Below are 6107 nucleotides of genomic sequence, written 5' to 3' on the forward strand. Positions count from 1 at the left end.
TATTTAAAGTTAGTGCCAAAAGGGTCAATGTAGAGAGTCAGGGTAGCTATTTGGTAAACTATTTAACCTGTTTGGCATAGGGGGCAGTATTTTCACGTTGGGATGAAAAGTGTGCCCAGAGTAAACTGACTGCTACTCGGGCACAGAAGCTAAGATATGCATACTATTAGTAGATTTGGATAGACAACACTCTGAAGTTTCTAAAACTGTTTGAATGATGTCTGTGAGTATAACAGAAATCATATGCCAGGCGAAAACCTGAGAAAAATCCAACCAGGAAGTGGGAAATAGTAGTCATTGCCTTTCGAATATACAGTGTAAATGGGGTCATATTGCACTTCCTAAGGCTTCCACGAGATGTTAACAGTCTTTAGAACCTTGTTTCAGACTTCTACTATGAAGGGGGAGCAAATAAGAGCTGTTTGAACCAGGTGTCTGGCAGAATGTCTTGAGCTAAGTCTCGCACGTGGCCGTGAGAGCGAGCTGCGTTCCCTTTCATTTCTAAAGACAAAGGAATTGTCCGGTTGGAATATTATTGAAGAGTTATGATAAAAACATCCTAAAGATTGATTCTATACATCATTTGACATGTTTCTACGAACTGTAATAGAACTGTTTTGACTTTTCGTCTGGACTTTCGTCTGGATTTGCCCGCGCCTTGTGAATTTCGATTGGTGAACTAAACGAACAAACAAAAAGGAGGTATTTGGAAATAAAGATGAACTTTATCGAACATTTATTGTGGAACTGGGATTCCTGGGAGTGCATTCTGATGAAGATGATCAAAGGTAAGTGAATATTTATAACGCTATTTCTGACTTTTACTGACTCCACAACATGGCGGGTATCTGTATGGCTTGTTTTTGTGGCTTAGCGCTGTACTCAGATTATTGCATGGTGTGCTTTCACCGTAAAGCTTTTTTGAAATCGGACACCACGGTTGCATTAAGGAGAAGTATATCTTTAATTCTATGCATAACTCTTGTATCTTTTATCAAAGTTTATGATGAGTACTTCTGTAAATTGATGTGGCTCTCTGCAAATTCGCCGGATGTTTTCGAGGCACAACATTACTGAACATAACGCGCCAATGTAAACTGAGATTTCTGGATATAAAGATGAACTTTATCGAACAAAACATACATGTATTGTGTAACATGAAGTCCTATGAGTGCCATCTAATGAAAATCATTAAAGGTTAGTGATTCATTTTATCTATATTTCTGCTTTATGTGACTCCTCTCTTTGGCTGGAAAATGGCTGTATGTTTTTCTGTGACTAGGCGCTAACCTAACATAATTGTATGGTGTGCTTTCACTGTAAAGCCTTTTTGAAAAAGGACACGATGGCTAGATTAACAGCAGTTACGCTTTAATTTGGTGTATTGCACTTGTGAATGTATGAAAGTTAAATATTTCAAAAATATATTTTTGTATTTCGCACTCTGCCATTTCAGCGGATGCTGTCGAGGGCTCCGCCTTAAGAAGTTTTAACTAACTATTTAGCAGACTTATGACTTGTTTAGGGTCCTGTTGGTTCCGAACTTGGTGCATCGGTACCGCTTGCTGTGCGGTAGCAGAACAGTCTATGACTTGGGTGACTGAAGTCTTTGACAATTTCTAGGGCCTTCCTCTGACACCGCCTCGTATAGAGGTCCTGGATGGCAGCGAGCTCGGCCCCAGTGATGTACTAGGCCTTACGCATTATCCTCTATGGTGCCTTACAGTCGGATGCCAAGCAGTTGCCATACAAAGTGGTGATTCAGCCAGGGCCCATTCCAAATCTTTTCAGCCTCCTGAGGGGGAAGAGACGTTGTCATGCCCTCTTCACGACTGTGTTGGTGTTTGTGGACCATGATAGCTCCTTAGGGACCAAGGAACTTGCAGCTCTCGACCCGCTTCAGCCCCACTACAGCACCGTCAATGTGAATGAGGGCATGCTTGGCCTCAGTTTTTTGTAGTCCACGATCAGCTCCTTTGTCTTGCTGACGTTAAGGGAGAGGTTGTTGTCCTTGCACCAAACTCCCAGGTCTCTGATTTCCTCCCCTATAAGCTGTCATCGTAAGTCGTCAGCAAACATAATTATGGTGTTGGAGTCATGCCCAGTCACGCAGTCGTGGGTAAACAGGGAGTACAGCAGGGGACTAAGCATGCACCCCTGAGGGGCCTCGTGTTGAGGGTCAGCGTGGCGGATGTGTTATTGACCTGGGGGTGGCCTGTCAAGAAGTCCAGGATCCAGTTACAGAGGGAGACGTTCAGTCCGAGGGTCTTAGGTTAGTGATGAGCTTGGAGAGCACTAGGTGTTCCTCTTGTCCAGGTGAGAAAGGGCAGTGTGGAGTGCAATAGAGATTGCTTCATCTGTCGATCTGTTGTGCTGGTATTTAAATTGAAGTGGGTTCAGGATGTCTGGGATGATGGCGTTGTGAACCATGACCAGTCTTTCAAAGCATTTCATGGCTACAAATGTGAGTGCTACGGAGTGATAGTCTTTTAGACAAGTTACCTTAGCGTTCTTGGGCAGAAGGACTATGGTAGTCTGCTTTACTGGGTCAGGGAGAGGTTGAAAATGCTCTGAGTATGCGTCCTGGTAATCCTTCTGGCCATGCGGCCTTGTGAATGTTAACCTGTTAAAATGTCTTATTCACATATTTTATGGAGAGAGTGATCACACAGTCATCTGGAATAGCTGGTGCTCTCATGCATGGTTCAGTGTTGCTTGCCTCAAAGTGAGCTTAGAAGGAATTTAGCTTGTATAGTAGGGCAGCTCGCAGCTGGGATTCCCTTTGTAATCCGTGATAGTTTGCAAACCCTACCATATCTGACGAAAGTCAGAGCCGGTGTAGTAGGATTCGATCTAAGTCCTGTATTGACGCTTTGACTGTTTGATTGTTCACTGGAGGCCGTAACGGGATTTCTTATAAACATATGGATTAGTGTCCCGGATTAGTGGCAGTCCTGTTGCTTAGCATCCGCTTCATCGGACCACTTACGTATTGAGTGCGTCACTTGTACTCTTTACTGGTAAGTAGGAATCAGGATGATAGAGTAATGGTCAGATTTGCCTAATGGAGGGTGAGGGAGAGCTTTGAATGTGCTTCTGTGTGTGGAGTAAAGGTAATCTAGTGTCGCCTCTGGATGAGCATTTTCTTGTTTGCTTATGGCCCTATACAGCTGCTTGAGTGCAGTCATAGTGCCAGCATCAGTTTATGGTGGTAAATAGACAGTTGAAAATGATGAAAATAGTATGGTCTATATCTTATCATGAGGTTTTCTAACTCAGGTGAACAGAACCTAAATACTTTTTTAATATTAGAGATTGCACACCAGCAATTATTAACACAGAGACACACTCATCCCCACTTTAGGTTACCCAACGCTGCCGTTCTGTGCTGCCGATGCATAGAAAAACCAGCTAGACGTACACTGAGTGTACACAACATTATGAACACCTGCTCTTTCCATGTCATAGATGGACCAGGTGAATCCAGGTGAAATCTATTATCCTTATTGATGTCAGTTGTTAAATCCACTTCAATCAGAGTAGATGAAGGGGAGGAGACGGGTTGAAGAAGGATTTTGAAGCCTGAGACAACTGAAACATGGATTGTGTATGTGTGCCATTCAGAGGTGCCCGGCGCACCAGTTTGTGTCATGAACTTCAGTACTGCTGGGTTTTTCATGCTCAACAGTTTCCCGTGTGCATCAAGAATGGTCCACCACCCAAAGGACATCTAGCCAACTTGACACAACTGTGGGAAGCATTGGAATCAACATAGGCCAGCATCCCTGTGGAACGCTTTCACCACCTAGTAGAGTCCATGCCCTGACGAATTGAGGCTGTTCTGAGAGAAAAAGGGGGAGGTGGGGTGCAACTCAACATTATTCTTTAAACCTCTCTGGGATAGGGTGGTAAATAGACACCCTATCCCAGAGAGGTTTTCAGGATGAAAAACGTGCCCAAAGTAAACTGCCTGCTACTCAGGCCCAGAAGCTAGGATATGCATATAATGAATTAGTAGATTTGGATAGAAAACACTCTGAAGTTTCTAAAACTGTTAGAATAATGTGTGTGAGTATAAATAACTGATTTGGCAGGTCATTGTGTTTTCTATGGGAGACCTGATTTATTAGGGCCCAGATTGCAGTTCCTATGGCTTCCACTAGATGTCAACAGTCTTTAGAAATTGTTCAATGTTTTTCTTTTGAGAAATGAAGAAGTAGGGCTGTTCTTTGTAGGTGTCACTCTGAAGGGCTTTAGTCTTGTTTTTATCCGGTATTAGAAACAGTTTATTCCGTCTTCAATTTGATTGTTTATTTACATTTTAGGATACCTGAGGTTGGATTAGGAACGTTGTTTGAAATGTTTGGACCAAGTTTACAGGTAATTTATTAGATACTTTGTAGTCAAGTTGGAACCAGTGTATTTCTGAATCAAACGCGCAAAATAAATTGACATTTTGGGGATATAAAGACGGAATTTATCGAACAAAACAACCATTCATTTTGTCACTGAGACATTTGAGATTGCAAAAAGAAGAAGATCTTCAAAGGTAAGGAATTTATTATATGGCTATTTCTGACTTTTGTGTCGCACCTGCCTGGTTGAATTTTTTGTTTGTATGCGGGGCACTGTCCTCAGATAATCGCATGGTATGCTTTCGCCGTAAAGCCTTTTTGAAATCTGACACAGCGACTGGATTAACGAGAAGTTAACTTCTAATGGCTGAAATCCCTTTAACAGCCAGTGAAAGCACAGGGGACCAAATTCAAACAACAGAAATCTCATAATTAAAATTCCTCAAACATACAAGTATCATACACCATTTTAAAGATACACTTGTTGTTAATCCCACCACAGTGTACGATTTCAAAAAGGCTTTATGACGAAAGCATACCATGCGATTATGTTAGGTCAGTGCCAAGTCACAGAAAACACAGCCATTTTTCTAGCCAAAGAGAGGAGTCACAAAAAGCAGAAATAGAGATAAAATGAATCACTAATCTTTGATGATCTTCATCAGATGGCACTCATAGGACTACATGTTACACAATACATGTATGTTTTGTTCGATAAAGTTCATATTTATATCCAAAAATCTCAGTTTACATTGACACGTTATGTTCAGTAATGTTTTGCTTCCAAAACATCCGGTGATTTTGCAGAGAGCCACATGAATTTACAGAAATACTCATTATAAATGTTGATGAAAATACAAGTGTTATGCATGGAATTAATTCAAATGCTGTGTCAGATTTCAAAAAAGCTTTACAGTGAAAGCACACCATGGAATAAGCTGAGTACAGCGCTCAGAGACCAAAACAAGCCATACAGATACCCGCCATGTTGTGGAGTCAACAGGAGTCAGAAATAGCATTATAAATATTCACTTCACTTTGATGATCTTCACCGGAATTCACTCCAAGGAATCCCAGTTCCACAATAAATGTTTGTTTTGTTCGATAAAGTTATTAATTTATGTCCAAATACCTCCTTTTTGTTTGTGCGTTTAGTTCACAAATCCAAATATCACAAGGCGCGAGCACTAGGTCCAGATGAAAAGTCAAAAAAGTTACATTACAGTTCATAGAAACATGTCAAACGATGTATAGAATCAATCTTTAGGATGATTTTATCATAAATCTTCAATAATATTCCAACCGGACAATTCCTTTGTCTTTAGAAATGAAAGAGAACGCAGCTCGAACTCACGGCCGCGAGCGAGACTTAGCTCATGGAATTCTGCCAGACCCCTTAGTCAAACAGCTCTTATTCGCTCCCCCTTCACAGTAGAAGCCTGAAACAAGGTTCTAAGGACTGTTGACATCTAGTAGAAGACTTAGGAAGTGCAATCGGACCAAATTTTACACGGTATATTGGATAGGCAAAGACTTGAAAACCTACAAACCTCAGATTTTCCACTTCCTGGTGGATTTGTTCTCAAATTTCTGCCTGCCATATGAGTTATGTTATACTCACAGACATCATTCAAACAGTTCTAGAAACTTCAGAGTGTTTTCTATCCAAATCTACTAATAATATGCATATCTTAGCTTCTAGCAGGCAGTAAACTCTGGGCACCTTATTCATCCAAGCTACTCAATACTGCC

The sequence above is a fragment of the Oncorhynchus kisutch genome, linkage group LG2, assembly GCF_002021735.2.
Source record: "Oncorhynchus kisutch isolate 150728-3 linkage group LG2, Okis_V2, whole genome shotgun sequence".
Classification (NCBI taxonomy): Eukaryota; Metazoa; Chordata; class Actinopteri; order Salmoniformes; family Salmonidae; genus Oncorhynchus; species Oncorhynchus kisutch.